Raw genomic sequence first — 17994 nt, 5'->3', positions numbered from 1 at the left:
GGTATTTTTTTTTTTTTTTGATAACTTAAACTGTAGACTCATACGCATACTGGCCATTTAATTAGAAACTTTATACAGATATATGTAAAGGTCACTTAGGCAGCATATATTCAACGCATTTAAGGTTCAACCATATATTCAACCATTTAAGGTTGCCCACGCATTCTGGGCAACCATTTAAGGTTGCCCAGAATGCGTGGTCAGTAATTGTCAATAGCCTTGAACTCAATTTGAAAAACAAATTATATTTCACAGTTCGATAATGACTTATTTTGGGTACCTGTCTGGCTGGACCGACGATCTCGAAAACCGCAGAGATGAGTGATTTCTCAAAAGATGAGATTTCCTGAGTATTTATACAGTGAAAATATAACCCACATTTGTTGTCTAAGATGCATCAATGTGGTCCTAATACAGTCTGTCATTAACGAGATTTCCGTTGTCTGAGAAGCCTTTTGCTGACAAACTGTGTTTGATGAATTTACCTCAGCATTTAATGAATGCTCTTCCCGATCCATATCTCACCGAACTATGCGAAGAGAATTTAAGGGGATCACTATTGGCAGTCCCATGCCTATATGGATACCACTGATTTCTGCCAAGAACTGGAAAATTTGTCAACAGTGATGTCGGGAACATCGTTACTGGACACTGAAAAACTAGAAAAAAGTCATCATTCGACAAGTCAAGTAAACATTGTTCAGTATTAACAACAGGCAGAGTATTGTGGGAGTCCCATGAGGAAATAATGAATCCAGGTTACCTTTTAAACAAAACTCAAGGTTCTAGAGGTGGTGTCATGGTGTGAGAAATGATCTCTTGGCAAGGAATACATCCCTTAATATTGCTGAATATCTGAATATTGTTCCTGATCAAGTGAAAGCTGCAACGTTCACTTTTTATTAAGCAAGTGAGGGTTGTTTCATGGAGGACAATGTTTCTATCCATCGCGCAAGAATTGTTCAGCTGTAGTACAGTAAGCATAATATCGCCTTCCACCATCTTCCTCTACCCACGACAAAGTCCCGATCTGAACCCCTTTAGCATGTATGGGAAATATTAGAAAAACAAATCCAGGAACAAAGTCCTCTTCCGTCAAATCTGAACTAGTTAAAGGGTGAACGCGTGCGCGATGACGCAATCCAACACCTTTGTCGATTCTATGCCAAACCACATTATATGCCGTACTTTGGGCTAAAGGAGTAGACTGATTTGATTATCTCATCAGAAGAACAAAGACCGATGCAAATTAGAATTTAGTCGTCGACTAGTACTTTTTTACTAGGCTGTTTTTTTTTTTTTTCTTACCTTCCAAATGGATCTGATAGTCGGTCTCTAGTGATAAATAACGTTTTTGCTCCAGGAACTTCGAAGAACGGTAACTTTTTAATATCTTTTTTTGAGCCAGTTTCCCAACTTAATCCATATTTGCAGTATCGAAGTAAGTTTTCTTTCCTCCTAGAAACGCATTGTTTTAACACTCCGAAACTTATAAAAATCAAGTGTAATATTGAAACTATATCAGATCATCCGATTGTTATGGTTTTAAACAACGGGTAGACAAATTACGGAACGATGGCTTAATCCATCCTCGCCAGTTATTGTATAACACCGAGCTAAGGATAGATTGTAGACGAATTTCGTAACCGAATCAGGAAATTGCTGTTTCAATATTCATAGAGTATTGTAAATGTGATGCAGACATGCCACGTGTTGTCTATGGCCTTTTCAAGCCACATGTAGAGTATAGTTTTTGCTTACACTTGGATAAAGGATTAAACTAAATATATAATTTATAGAGTATGGTTGCAGTACTTTTTGAATTCCCAATGCTAAATTGACCTTTTTTTATTTGAGTTCCACGCGTTTATTTTCAGTGACTATTCTACGAGATCTCTTTTTCAGGAAGTAGAATGATCAGGGAGGTTGAAACTTTGGATAGAGGAGCGCGAGAACAAGAGTTGGTAGTGGTAGTCGGCACGAATGATTTGACTGTAACAAGGAGAATGTAAGAAGGGATGTCATGAAGTTGTTAAGGAGAGTGAATAATGATAATGATGATAGGAGTGATAATGATGAGAAGGCGAGCGAAGGTGATGGGTAGTATGCTAGCAGAGTTATGGGAGGAGAAATGAGTTCATTCTCTGAATTGTTGGATGAATTTTAGGATCGGGTAGAGCCGTAAACAAGGGGAATGACACTATAGCTTCCATGGCATTCAATATAAAACATGAGGAATCAAGAGATGTTGTAGCACACAGTAGAGTAAGGAAGGCTGGTTTGTGAATGGAGGGTTGAGTGGTATGAGGGAACAGAAAATGAGCGAAGGAAGACAGTGGACAGGGGGACACTGAGTGAAAATTGTAGATGCTGGTTTCAGAAGTAGATATCTGAGTGCACAAGAAACGATTAAGACAGTCAGGGATGTGGATATGATATTTAGGTCCGGTGAGAAGGTATAATATAAGTGATGATAGAAAAGAATTGATAGGGAAGAGTGTAGAGGAGTCATGTCCGAAAAGTGGGATTTTGGACTTGTTATAGAAACAGATATGAGCTAGTGTGTACAGAAGTATTTGAAATTTCTATCATTTGGTACCGACAGCAATATCTCACCTATACCTATAGTTCAAAAACTGTCTGTATAAGTGAGATATTGCTGTATGAGGATAATATTTTCTGTAGGGAATACAGGCGGAGGGGATATTTAGCCTTTCGCCAAGATAGATAAAGCAAAAAGGAGGGGATGAGTGTTATTGATGATGGTAGAGGAGTTGTGCCCATCTAGGATGGAGATGCAAGGAGCAAATACTAACTGTGGTTTTGAAGCAGTATGGCGTGAAGCAGAAGTGGACAGTATAAAATGTTTAGTAGGGTGTTGCAACAGACCTAGTAATGTGAAAGGCAGTGAGGAGAACATGCTTGGACTCATTGGTCTGGATAATAAAAAAAAATAATTATAATTATGGGCGATTTCAATAATGGCAATATAGACTGGAATGAAGAGAAGAGACGGCATCAGGAACCCAAAGAGAATAAATATCTTGAATTTTTAAAGGATAACCGCCTTAAGCATTATAACAGAGGCCATATGTGGATCGAGGGATCTTGGATTTGAATATCTCATCAGAAGATATTATTGTAAATGAAGTGTCATCACTTCTTCCTCTAGTTGGTGAAAGTGATCACGGGTAGTGGCTAGCCATTACAGTAGTTTTGTCAGAAACAGTTATATATGGAACTATAAGCCTGTTGGTTATGTCAAACCCAGGCATCTTGCAGCGATTTAATGGAATGAGGAATTGCATGGGAAGGAAATCAATGCTGCTTGGTCTATACTCAGGAATTATCTGTAAGAGGCAACGACAGGGTGTATTCCATCGAGCAGGAGATTAAATAAGGTAGGTGTAAAATGGCACTCTGGAAGAAAATAGTCACATTGTGAAAGCGAGACAAAATGAGTAGAGATAGTCGGTTACTCACTTCGTAATGATAGGAAAAGTACGGTATGAGCAGCAGTTAGCAAATGATGCTAAAAGAAATCCTAGGGAGATTTTTCAATATGTGCCCAGTAGAAAGAAAATTTATTATGGAAGGATGATGTTGGTCAACAATAATGGGAAAATGATAACAATGATTGTATCATTATGATTCCATCGTTGTGATTGTAACATAAGGCGGAACTTGAGAAAAATGGGAATGGGGAAGGAACCACTGATGGTGAGCGGTCTGGACGTATGTGAGGAATTGAGTAAACTGATGTCAAAAAGTTATTGATGGAATATCTCCGCTTGTCTTGAGAGATATTCCAGAGAGTTTAAAACATCGTTAACGTACGTTTTTAACATGTGTCTTAGATTAGCCCAAAGGAATGGGAAAATGGCAAAATTGTTTCACTAATCAGGTAATAAGGCTAAGGCTTTGAATTATATGCCGATTTGCTTGTTTGGATTGTCATCAGTGTGTTAGAGAGCCTAGTGAGGACAAGGATTCAGAATTGGGTAGACAGAAGTAGAATTCCCTTCAATGGACAAATGGGTTTGCTAAAGGAACATCGTGTTTTATCAATCTGCTTAAAATCTGCATAACAAGGAATACACTGGAGAAGGGCGATGCTTATACAGTAGTATATTTAGATTTTGCAAAGGCTTTTGATAAATTGCCACATGACAAACTATTAGCTAAATTGAAACAGTTTAGGTTGGATACTAGATTGTTGGTTTCATTGGAGATTTGGCTGTCTGATATATATCAACAGGTTGTGTATTGGAAGTCACAACACATAAGAGGAAAGTCGCTAGTGCCCCCCCCCCTCCCAAAGTTCTGTATTGGGTCCATTGCTATTTAATTTGTATGTTGATTTGGAAATGGGTTAAGTAGTGATATACTGTTGTTAAAAGAGGATGCAAAGTTGGGGAGAATTATCAGAAGGGCAGGTGTTACCGCTTTGAAAAATGACCTAAACAGAACCTCTGAATGGACAAGTATGTGGAAGATGTCAGTTTAATGATGCAAGAGGGGATGCAGAATATAGAATTGGTGGAGATATTTTGGAGGATGATGGACTTGGGATTGTGATGGATAGGGGCATGAAATATTGTGGACGATTATGGGAGTGATGCTGAGAACACTGAAATAATGAATTTATGATATTTTCATTCCTTTGTACAAGCCTTTGATCTATCTATCTATCTATACATTTTTTTTTCTGAATACTTCTTCGATGTGTACAGAATGGATAGCCAGTCTGTATACATCGATGTGTACAGATTGGGAAGCCAGATTTTCAAAAGGATGATGAGATATCGTAGAGCGTCGAGAGACGATTCCCTAAGTTGGTTTCTGGTCTCTGGAATGTGGAGTATGATGACAGGTTGAGAGAATGCAAGTTACAGAGACTAGTGGATATATTGTAGAGGAGAGAATGATCGAGACATATGAGTTCGTCAGGGATGATTACCAAATGAACGTGGATGAGATTTTTTAAAGAATATTTACTAACAGGAGAGAACAAGAGGCCATCTCTGAAAGTTGTATAAGTTGGATGTTGTATAGATTTTTGGCATGGAGAGTGGCAATGATTGGAATGCATTACCTGAGAGGGTGGAGGATTCAGAAGCAAAAAATAAAATTAAGTCGAGGTACGATGAGCTCTGAGTGTGAGAGTAGAACAGTCCATGATGAGTCTCTTGATAATAATCATAAAAAATATTTAAAACAATCAGCTAACTCCATTTATTCCTTTAAAGGGAGTAGGCGAGGCTTTTTTCACCTATCTAGCTTTTGGAGACTGAGTAGGAGGTACAATTGCCAACATTAGCCAATCAGAGATAGCTGATTCGTGACTGTCACTAATTATAAGCGGCAACCGATGAAGAGATGGCAAATATGTGCTGCTATCTCTTGGTAACTAACCCTTACGGAATATGTTTTTATTAGAAATAATGTGGGATCTATGGTCGATTTTCTTGAGTATATTGGACGAAAAACACAAGTTTCCAGGAGTAAAAAACCACTTGTGCATTCCAGAGATCGTCTAATTCGGGAAGCTGTTGAAGAAAGGCTTAGAATGAGTTCCTCTAGTCAGCGACTAGACTTGAACTTAACTCTATCTTCACGTGGCCTAGTGTAGAGGATGCAAGCGTTGCTTTCAAGCTCAGTGGGAGTGGTGCTTACATCATCTGCACTAAGCCACACAAAGATACTTAGAGTTCAAGTCTAGTTGCCCACTGGAGGAACGCTTTTTAACCTTTCTTCGACCGGTTTCCGAGTTAGTCGATCTCTGGCACAGCAAGAGATGAAAAACCCGGAAACTAAGGTTTTTCATCCTGTAAACTCAAGAAACTCGACCGTAGAACCCACATTATTGCAGACAATAACATGTTATCCTGTTAGGATTGGTTATAAAGAGATGGCAGCACTTGTTTTCCTGCCACTTCTTTGGTGGTTGCCTATAATTAGGTCTATAATTAGTGATAGACATGGACCAGTTATCTCTGATTGGCTACCAGTAGAGACTAAACTGCTTACTCGATCTCCAAAATCTAGATAGGATTTAAAAGGCCTCGCCTACTTCTTATAGGCAAAGAAAAATGCATTAGCTTATTATTTTTAATAATAATAATAATAATAATAATAATAATAATAATAATAATAATAATAATAATAATAATAATAATAATAATAATAATAATCTGCATGTAACCTTTTTCTTATGATTTTTTCTAATCAGAGATTTGATGATTAGAGCCTGATATTTTAAATTTTATCCCATCCCGCGAATTGTAAAAGATGACTTAAAGTCATTTCAATAGTCATTGCTGCAATAGGTGCAATTTCAAAAAAGCTATTCAACTATTTACAAGAATTAAACATAAACAAAGTTACTCCTGTATGATCTACAATAAAGGGCATTATTTGGAACAGTCCATATTTTACGACGCAACATAACAGACTCTGCTTAGATTCTTGGGCAGAATCTGAATTGCTCTGTATCACCACTCAAATTGTTGTTTGAATGATATCTTGTTTTGACTGTGTACCAATTATGTGAATAGAATAATAATGAATGATTATTATTTGATAATAAATGCAACTGAATATGGAATCATGTTTACACATGACACCAGCACTGTTGTGAACTAACTCTTCCTAACAATCTCTACCTACAGTTGAATGTTACCAAAATAAGCTTATAATCACTGAAGATCAAAAAAAAAATACCATCAAATGTATATGTAAATAATTAATGAACGCCACCATACCCACAGTCTTCACTATCGAAACTCCAGTTGCACATATTCGCCCACACCTCATCGCCTACATATCACACCACTAATAGCATTTTAATTTTTTAAATTAGGTGTGTACAAGGGCCAATTTGCCTGTATGAGCTATGGAAAAACCTATTTTCCAGGAATAAAATCCTACCCAATCTACATGAGATTGTTTAACTCGCCTTTAGTTGTATAAAGAATATATTTTCTAATATAGTTCTTTTTTTCCCCGTCAGGGAACTGACAACCAATTCCTGCAAACCATTCCACTCACCCACCACTCTCCATGCAAAAAATCAGATCCGCTCGCCCAATTATCCACATTCTTACAGAATTTCTACGATGACCATTAGTTCACTGGCTATTTGTGATATATTGAAAATTTTCACTTGCATCAATTTTATAAAACTTCTTTAATATCTTAAAAGTTTCTATTATGTCCCTCCCCCTTTTACGCCTATCGACTAAACTTTGTAACCCACAAACCTTCAACCTATCCTCGTATGGAGTATTCCATAGACCTGCCCCATCTTGGTCACTCGTCTCTGAATTTTTCAGATGACCTTCTGGTCTTCATGAAATCCAGGTGACGAAACCTGTGCGCAGTAGTCAAGATATGGCTGAATCACGGCCTTATAATATCAGACAATAACATTCTTATATTTACTTGTTAGTGTGTTTTTCAACACCCAAGTAACTCGTTAATTATAACACTAGTTAATTATACAAACGTTTCCAATATGCCCCTCTAAACTTTAACTCTTCGTCCTCAATTATTCCCAAGTCTCTAACCTCACAATTTCCTGCAAATTAATACCATCAATATGATACACCATATGCAACCTTATCAACCCAAAGCATAACCTTATATTTTACAACATTAAATTGACAATCATTTTCCTTCGCCCACAATGCAAATTTATTTATATCATCCTGCAGGATATCTACATCATTTTTATCAACTATTGCTCTCTCCAGTTTTGCATCATCAGAAGACAACTGAATATGCTCTCTTAAATCTTTCACTATGTCATTGATATACAAATTAAAGAGTAGTGTCCCTAATAATGAACTCTGAGGTACTCCACTGATCACCATGATTCTCCTAGATTCCACCCCTCATATACTACTCTCTAGTATCAGGTGTCTGTCTGTTCGTCAGCCAACCCATTATCCATTCCAGTTTATTTATTCTAGTTTTTGTAATAGTTTTCCATGTGGTATTCTGTCAAATGCCATAACAGAGTAGAGCAGTATCATATCATGGTACAGCGGTTACCTTTATTCTGCCATCACTTTATTATAAAATGCGAATAGGTTAGTAAGACAGGACCTACCCTTAACAAAGCCATGCTGCCCACTATAGAGTATCATGCATATCCATCCAATGTTGGATTTTACCTTTCACTAACTTTTGCAATGCTTTAACAACCACTCCTGAAATATCAATTGGTATGCAGTTTTCTACCTCTATCTTGGAGCCACCTTTATGCAATGGTACTATCTTACTCTCTTTCCTCTCAGAATCCTGCCAGAAAAAAAAATCAGCTAACGCCTTTCTATTCCCGTATATAGGGAGTAGGCGCGGCCATTTAGCTGTATCTAACTTTTGGAGACTGAGTGGGCAGTTCAATCTCCACTGGTATCCAATCAGAGTTAGCTGGCCCAAGGCTATCACTAATTAAGCGACACGCAGTGAAGAGAGAGGGCTCAGTAAGTGCCGTAATCTCGTGATCCCTAACCCTAACACTCGAATTTAATGTCTGAAATAATGTAGGTTCTACGGTCGATTTTCTTGAGTTCCTGGGGCGAAAAACCCGAGTTACCAGAAGAAAAAAACCCATTTGCCCGTGCCAGTGATCGACTAACTCTGGAACCGGTCGAAAAAGGCTTAGAAAAATTTCTTCTAGTCGCCGACTAGATTCGAAACCAAGAAGTCTTCCTTTGTGCGTTTAAAGTTATTCTACCATGATCATTTTCTCTCTTACTTGCTACATAACGAAAAAAAATTCTTTTGAGTTTACTTTGGCCTGTTTGGCTGATTTTCTCCCTCATAGTCTGAGCTAGCCTTCCTTACCATACTAGTCACCCTTCTTGCTTGCACTTTGTACTGCTCATGAGTATGCTGATCACTTTTTCTTTATATTTCCTTCGCAATGTTTTCTTTTTTGCAGCTCTTGCTTTATATACTTACTCGTCCACTTCGCAGAACGCAAAACGTTGCTGACTTGATCGGTGAAGCATAAATGCTTTTCATGTTTCCTTTTGTCTGAGGGGGAGTTCTTTGAGTGGACAGTTACTGAGCATTAAGCTCGCCCTGGAAGAGCAGTGAGATTAGCTGTGTTCAGCTGAGCATAGAATTTATTTAGGTCTTTTGTATTTGTAGTATTCTATGGGGCATCCACGATCAATCTCAGGCATTTGTTCTGTATTCTCCAGCTTTTGAGTATTTGTATTCGAGGTGTGGCTCCATGCAGGAGATGCGTAAGCGATGATTGGGCGTATTACCATCTTGTATATGAGTAGTTTGTTCCGGGTATCGAGTTTACTTCTTCTGTTGATCATGGAGTAGAGCTGAGCGATTGCTTTCGATGTCTTCGAGCTTATGTGTTTTATATGATTGGTGAATTGGAGTTTTTTTTTCAAGCATGACACCGAGGTATTTGACTTCACTCCGCCATGGGTTCTTGACACCTAACAGGCGCATGTCTTCCTTGATCTGAAACTTCTTTATGGTGAACAGGATGGCTGAACTCTTCAGTGGATTTGCATGGATTCTCCAGTCCATCAGCCATTTCTCCAATGTATGAATACTGTTTAGGAGTCTTTTGATAGCTAGTTTGGGAATGAGAGATCTACCTAATGAAGCGGTATCATCTGCATATAATGCTGTGATTGTTGAACTTGGATTTTGAGGTATATCAGCTATGTAGATAGAAAACAGCAGGGGATCCAGAAGAGAACCATGCGGCACACCTGCCAGGATCTTGGTCTGGTTGATACAGTTTCATTTATTTTTACTTGCATAAATCTGTCTTTAAGGTAACTATCTATGATTTTTATTAGATTAGTTGGCATGTTTAATTTGATGAGGTTGTAGGAAAGACTCTGATGCCACACCTTATCAAAAGCCTTTGCAGCGTCTATAAAGAACGCAGCAGTGTGGCGGCTCCAGTTGAAACCTGTGGTGAGAAATTCAACCAGTCGTTGTATCTGTTGTGTGGTGCTATAGTTTTTTTCTTTTTTAAATCCGAACTGCTAATTAGGGATAATACCTAGTTTATCTGTTACTGATTGAAGCCTTGTAAGGATGACTTTTTCTGCAACCTTACCCAGGCTGGACAGTAAATTGATAGGGAATCTGAGGGTTTTTCCAATCTTTTTGATTGGTGTGATGTCAGCCGCTTTCCATGTTAAGAGAAAATATTTGAAACTGAAGATAGCATTGAATATACTGACTAGGTGCACAATGGCTTTTCTGGGGAGTAGTTTGATTGTTCTGTTTGTGATTCCGTCTGGACCTGGAGCCTTGTTGTTATTCAAATGGGTTATGATATTCATAACTTCAGCTGGAGAGGTGGGTGTGACGGGTTCTGCATTCTCTTTTCGTAGTGTTATGATCTGCTTGACTCTGCAGTGAATCTTGTAGATTAGATTGGTGGTTAGATTCTCGTAAGAGGGGTTACATTGAGTTTCCAAATTGTCAACCAGCGCTTCTGCTTTTTTTGGTCAGTGTGAGCTGCTCCTTTCTTGGTCTGAATTGGGGTAATGAGTTGCCTTTTAGGGCGGAGGGTTCTGAAGAATTATCCTCTGAACACAGAGGATAATTCCAAATGGAGTTATCCTCTGTGTTCAGATTGTTCAGTTCGGATTCCCATTCTTTATTTCGATGTTTTTGTAAAGCTTCCCGGACTTGTCCATTTAGGTTATTCAGAGATGTTTTATCTTGTGGAGCTATTGTGTTATGGTACCTCTTTCTGGCTCTGTTTTTCAGTCTTATCAGGTCCATAATTTCCTCAGGGATCCGAACACTGGAGTGAAAAACTGTGGTTTGTGTAACCGAAGTTAGTACTTATTTAATTTGGTTAGTAAGGTTGTTGACGGCTATATCTATCTCCTATTTGTTATGGATAATGGGTGCTGGGTCAATGTGGTCTGAGAGAGGTTTGGAGAGCTTTACCCAAGATATAAAGGAGTGCAGAGGAGAGAATTGTTCTTGTATACTTGCTTGAGCTGAATGGGGTTGTGATCAGATGATAATTCGTTTAGCGTTTCCAGTTGATATTGTATCTGATGTTTCTGAGAATTGCGATGTCCAGTACGTCTGTGCTTCCATTTGGATTGTGATGAGTGGGCGCTGTGGGCCCGGCTGTAACAATAGAATTTTGCATTGATTAATGGTTTAGGGTGCGGCCTTTATCATTGATTTTGGAGCTATACCAAGCGGTTTGCTTGGCATTAAAATCTCCAGCCATGATTATGGAGTCTGTGGAGCCGAGAATGGAGTACAAGTTAGATACCAGTAATGGAATGCTGGGTGGGTTGTATACAGCATAGATCTTGATACTGCCAGCGTTGTTTGTATGAACTTCAACGCCTGTTATCTCTAGGTACTTGGTTTGCGGATTGGTCTGGACATTGTGGCTTATTTATTTTTTAATGAATATGGCTGTGCCTTCTCCACTGGTAGTGAGTCTATCTGTTTTGTACATTGCGTAGTTCCGTAATTTAGGGTTATTAGCTGGCCTGAGATGTGTTTCGTTTACTAGAATTATATCAGGAGTGTATCTGTGCGTGAACTCTTGCAGTTCAAGGATTTTGTTGCTTAGTCCATTTGCATTCCATGCAGTTATGGTGAGGGAGTTAGGCTTACGTTTCCTATTGTTCATGATTGAGGGCTATCAGAATGGAATGAGTATCTTGAAGGAATTTCTTCGTGGAGGATTGCGTAGGATTTGTTTTGCTGAATTCCTGAAGCATGGTAACTAGTGGGGCAGCCAGAACTGATGTAAGGTTGGAGCTTGTAAAGTCAGCCTTGGCATATGTTTTTGGTCCTGGTTTCAGGTTGATTTGCTTTCTGAGTTGTCAAGGTGGAGGTCATTTGAACTGGATGGCAATCTGCACAGTTGACCAGAGTATCATTGGTGGCTGATGGATGAGCGGTTTTGGGAGACCCACCGTTATTTTGGTGTGCTATGCATCCTTTATAGTTGGCGGGGTTAGATTCTCCGCAGTTTGCATACTTGGCTGGCATAGATTTTGGCTTGCTGCATATGGTCTTGTGGCCTTCGCCACATTTTAAGCACCTGAAGTTGGCCAGGCATAGCTTTTGGGCATGCCCAAACCGATGACATCTGTGGCACCGTCCTGCTGACGCTGTCTTTCTTAGAGGTTCGTAGTAATTCTGAGGCTGCAGACAGCAGTCAATTCATATATTTTCTTCTGAGTGTTATCAATCTCCACAAGTACTAAAGGCATTGGCCTTTTGTCAGACCTGAGCATCCTGATCACTATGATTGGGGTTAGGCTCTGGTTGCTTAGATCAGCTGAGATTTCTTCTGGGGTGATTCCTTTTGTGACACCACGTATTACCACCTTTAGGGTCTTTTCACTTGGTAAAGCGAATGTATGGTAAGGAAGATTTTTGTTGTCCAGTAGCCTTGTCATCTGCCTGTAGTCAGTGAAAGTAGCTGGCTGGATTTTGACTCCCTCATCTGAGTTTTTTTGTCCAGGAGTATATGATGTTTATCTCCCTGAGAGCTGATATGACAGAACTCCATGTCTTCTTTTCCCGTAGTATAACTGGAGGGGGGGGGTCCTTCTCCGAGTTTTTCGGAGCATCCTGTGTGGGTGAATCATCCTCCATAATATCGTCCGTTGTTCTTCTCCGTTTGTTTGAATGCTCTTCTTGTGAGTTGTTATGACGGGAGTTTTAGATGGTGGAACAGGTATGAATTCCCCTTGGGATTCTTCGTCCTCTCCTTCTGAATCATTTGTTTGGGTGTACAGGTTTAAATAACCCGGCCAGCCACTCTCGAACTTTAACACTCCTCCTTGTTTAGAGTCCTGATCTGTTCCTTGATGTCTTCCATACCAATCGGGATTCTCCTGGAGTTATCTGAGGGCTACGAAAAAACCCTTCAACAAAGTAGGGCAGCGAGCCTACGATTCAGTTGCTTTTAATAATTAAATCATCAATGGCGATTCTAACTGCGGTTGGGCCTAGCGGCGCCCTCGTTGCAATTACAGTCCACTTACCTGTGTTGCTGTTCTTATATATAATCTGTAATTTAAAAACTTCAATCCCGCCTCTGCCAGTTACTCTAGCAGCTACACTACGAAACCAAAGTTTCTCATATTTTATTAACACGTTACTCAATCCTTAAAATTCATTGAAGCACGCCTCCATCTTGAATCCCAAATATAAACCTGTCACACCATTCTTCATTCGAAACCAATACGCCACTCGTTCACTTAATTCCAACTTGGTTTATTTATCCTCCTGGCCTTGGGTATGCAGTCTGATTCTGCTATGCTCAAGAAATCTCTGCACACTTGACATGCAATAATTTAGTAAACACTTGATCTCTTTTGAACTCGTGTTTAAACAGTGCACAAATTATGTTTTCCTAATATGTATAAAATAATATATGTTTATTTAACTTTCTTTGGTTAAAATTATTTCCAAATATAGAAAAGCTTAAATGTAAATTTTAAATGGCAGACATTGCTACAAAGATTGGTCGTTGGTAGAGCCTTTGCTACTAATGGCTCATGCAAAAAGTTAAGGAAGTTTGAACGGTTGGATAGGACTCAATCGTTTGATGCTGTTGCCACACTTTCCCTCACATAATAATACTATAAGCTTTTAAAAAAATTGTTGCGGTTTGCATCATTCGTTAATGATGAGATCTAGGTATTTAGTGGAACATCCAGAAAAAAAAAAAAAAAATCGGATGGATCTTTTTGAGACCATGCGTTAGAATTTTTTTTTTTTAATGCTATTTTATTCTTGTTGTGAAGTGCTTACAATAAATGTCATGCCGTTTGACGGTACATATTAATCTGTTTTAAAGATCATGATTAAATTTTGTGACGATTTTTCTTTTTTTTTTTTCGATAAAACACATTTAAAGGGTTTGTTCATTTCAAAATGTTTTCCGTGGAACCTGTTCCATATGTTTTGAGTTCATTAATACGTTGTGCCTTAAAAAGTAAGTACCATATTAGTTTTACTAAAAGCGTATGACATTTGCTGCAAGATATCTGTGCTGACTTCCAAAGAAACAAACGATTGCAACCGCTTGATTTATGTTCACCAGAAGTATTTGCGATAGATCCAGACTTTTCCTTTTGGAGGGAGGGGGGGTGAAAAATTTGAATAGGAGTTGAGAAATAGGTTTTATAACATTTCTTGCTTTATTAATATCCATTTACATTAACTTTTTTGTCGATATTATTTATATTAGTGTTTCTAATTTATATTAAAATTAAATAATTATTTTATTTAGCTGAAAATTCACAATATTATTTTACTTACAATTTTAGAAGATAGTGATGGTTTTTCTTTCTCACTATTTTTATATTTCAAGGGAATAGCTACACAATGATGATGCTGGATTTTGCAAAGGCGTTTGATAGGATACCACATGGAACTCTATTATTCAAACTGCAAAGAATAGGATGGATATGAAACTAGTGATGAAAGGGTGCATGAACAGAGATAAAAGAGTAGTATATGGAGGCACAGAATCCAGCCAAAGGCTGGTGACTAGTATGCTGCAGAGCTCAGTGATTGGACCACTTCTGTTTAATTTGTACATAAATGATATAAGAACTAATTTACAGGGTGATATTCAATTGTTTGCTGATAGAAATTTATGTAGAGTAATAGTTAATCAATATGATGTAGATAGCTTGCAGGATGATTTGAATAGGCTGACAGTATGGGAAAAACATAATGGATGCCAATTTAATATACAAAAGTGTCAAGTTATGCATTTTGGGATAATACAAAGATTGCCACATTGAGAGAGCTATACTCTAGGAAATTGATGAAGCCAGGGATTTTGGGGTTGTAATAGTTAGAGATTTGAAGTTTAGAGACCATTGTTCAAGTATTCAGGATAGCCAACAGGATTACTTGATTTTTGAAAAATGTCTCAATAAGCAGAGATAATGGAGTTATCATTCCTCTTTATAAAATCTTGATACGATCATACTGGAATTACTGTACTGGGGTCTGGTCACCTGGGTTTCTTGGGGATGAGGAGGCTCGTGACCAAGATGGTGATTGGTCTGTGGAATGCTTTCTATGAAGATGGACTGAGGGTTTGTGGATTGCAAAAGTTGGTTGATAGGTAAAGGGAGAATATGATAGAAACATTTAAGTTACTTAAAGGATTTTATATGATTGATGTACAAAAAAATGTCTTAACACTTACCCAACTTTCAGGAATGACCACGTGTTCTGTTCCCTCTAGCCAAGTGTTTTTTATTATTATAAATAATAAGAGGGATCTCTGATAATTAAAGTTTCCCAAATTTTGGGAAGTTTAATGCAAGTATTTGTAAACTTCCCAAAATTTGGGAAACTTTAATTATCAGAGATCCCTCTTTGCATCCCAGGCCACCTGCAAATGCCCATAGAGGGTGCACCACCTAGATAGGACTTTAGTTTCACTTTGTATTGTATTTGTGTATGTGGTGTTACAAAAAGTTTTTGTAATCCTCAAAGATGTCTCTGTGATGGAGACGAAATATTGGAAGTATTAAAATTAGTTTTAATCCTTTCTCAATGTTGTCAAAATTCTATTAAACCTCTAACATGAATCACATATTCTGTAGCAGACTCAATGCCAGGAAGGGACAGGGAAGTGAACCTAAATATTTAAAAACTTAGCTCTAGTCCTTAATTTATTTAGCCCTGGCCATTTTGTTGATGCTTTCTAATGTCTCACCATCCTTGATATCAGAAAAATAGCTTTAAACTGGTCTGCACAACTTCCAAATACATCTTAACCATTAGGGCCTATTAAGAACATGTTGCTGTTTGTTCTGAATTCATTATTATTTATTTTTCACATATGCTGCTTTATATTAATAGTTTGAATATGAAGGAGATTTGGTTACATGATTGTAAATTAAAGATACCAAGAAATTATATACTTAGTTTAATCCTTTATCCAAGTGTAAGCAAACAAGTTTGTGCCTGAACTATTTTCAGGACTGGGGCAACTCGTATATAGAGTTTTATGACTTCACATCACTTGCCTTAGTATCCCATAATGCAAAGCACATATCCTTATAGGTATGTATAATGCTATGCATTATGGGAAGGGTCACTATCCAGACTGGTTTCGACCTATATTGAGGTATCGTAAGTGGAAGCCAGATCCAGAGGTGATACCAAAGTTGAAGTAATGCAGAAGATGTGACACCTTTTGGCAACTTGTATATGAAAATATGACTTCTGCATTACTTCAATCTTGGTATCACCTCTGTGTCTTGCTCCCATTGACAAGACCTCAATAAAGGTCAAAACCGGTCTGGATAGTGACCCCTCCCATAATGCATAGCATTATATATACCCATAAGGATATGTGCTTTGCATTATGGGATACTAAGGCAAGTGATGTGAAGTCATAAGATTCTATATACGAGTTGCCCCAGTCCAACTCCTGAAAATAGTTCAAGTGCAAACCAGTTTGCTTAACTTGGGATAAAGGATTAAACCAAGTATGTAATTTCTTGGTATCTTTAATTTATAGTATAACCAAGTGGAAAAACTTCCAACAACTACATAATTGTAATACTTGATTAGGAGCGAGTGACTATAGCTATTAGATGTCATGCATTATGAGTTGGGTGGGGTGAAGATTACAAAATTAAAATATTCAGGCCAACAAGTGGTTGAAGGAAAGCACATGCTTTAATTTGAAAGCCTGGTAGTAACTTCTTAATATTTCTAAATAGTAAGTGTAATAGTAATATTATCAGCCATTTGCCATATTAGCTAAATAACTGATGATAATCTCTGAAATAATTTCATTATTTAAAATTTATACACATCTTGCTTAACTTTCCAAAGCCAGACTTGCTTGGATTTAAACCTGTAACAAAGACTTTTATTTAATTCTATTGAGCCCAACTAGAATAAACATAATTTATAGAATAGACCTGTAAAAAATGTACTTAACTTGCAGCATAGTATACTTGACAAGAAATTATATTCTAGTTTTAATCATTTTAATTGACAAGTAATGTCAAGTATAACATACTTGTTTCAGGACTGTACAAGCATAGTTATGAGGATCGACTGAGGGAATGTGGACTGCAGAGTTTGGTGGATAGAAGAAGGAGAGGTGATATGATTGAGACTTTTAAACTGTTCAGAGGTGGTTACAGGGTTGACACTGGGGAGTTCTTTCGCTTGGTTGAACAGCGGGAAGGAGTGATGACAAGAGGCCATCCCTGGAAGTTACGAAAGGAAACTGTGAGCAAGAGGGTAAGGAGTGGTTTCTTTGTGTGGAGGGTGGTTGAACCGTGGAATGCATTGCCTGATGGAGTGGTGGGAGCGAGAACGGTCAATGAGTTTAAGGAGTGGTATGATAGACTTTGTGTTTCTTGGGGGGGGGGGCCTCCCCTCGATAAGTCTTGACAGACTTTATGTTCTTAGGAAGGACCTCCCACGATGAGTCTTTTGACTCCATGGAGGCCTGAATAATAATAATACTTGTATTTAGCCAAAATCATCCCAATCCATTTGCAGATTTTATAACTTTTTAAAAAATGATTTGGATCTTCAGTGTAAGCAGAAGTATAACGTTCAACTTTGGTTTAAAAAAAAAAATTAAGTATGAATATTGTGTTGGGGGAATATTTATAAACGCTTTTTCAAGTGAAAATGAAAAAGTATTTCTGACCTCTGGAATGTCGAGTATGAGGAAAGATTGAAAAGATGTAATTTGCAGAGTCTAGTGGAGAGAAGGAAGAGGGGAGATATGATAGAGACCTACAAGTTGGTGAGGGGTTGTTATAGGATCAATGGTGGAGAAGTTCTACATAGAATAGTGGGAGATCAGGGGAGAACCAGAGGTCATACCTGGAAACTGTATAAAGAGGGTGTGAGTAGGGGAGTGAGAGGTAGGTTTTTTTCGTGCAGAGTTGTGAATGATTGGAATGCCTTGCCTGAGAGTGTGGTGTCTGCAAGGAGTTT

The 17994-nt window shown here is 38.1% G+C and overlaps 1 protein-coding gene across 1 annotated transcript in view; it reads left to right on the top strand.

Annotated features, from left to right (window-relative positions):
• Positions 1-13886: 13886 nt before the first annotated feature.
• LOC150110588 (E3 ubiquitin-protein ligase TRIM45-like) overlaps positions 13887-17994 on the top strand; it is a 130347-nt gene continuing 126239 nt past the window's right edge. The window contains exon 1 of the mRNA XM_090394989.1: positions 13887-13990. The gene's annotated coding sequence lies outside the window, so the exon portion shown is untranslated. The remainder of the gene's footprint in view (positions 13991-17994) is intronic.

This window comes from Typopeltis vanoorti, chromosome 1 (assembly GCF_054136105.1).
Source record: "Typopeltis vanoorti isolate ZY-2024b chromosome 1, IOZ_Tvanoo_1.0, whole genome shotgun sequence".
Lineage (NCBI taxonomy): Eukaryota > Metazoa > Arthropoda > Arachnida > Uropygi > Thelyphonidae > Typopeltis > Typopeltis vanoorti.
Note: the sequence above shows the minus strand (reverse complement) of the source record. Positions and strands in the feature narration are given on the sequence as shown.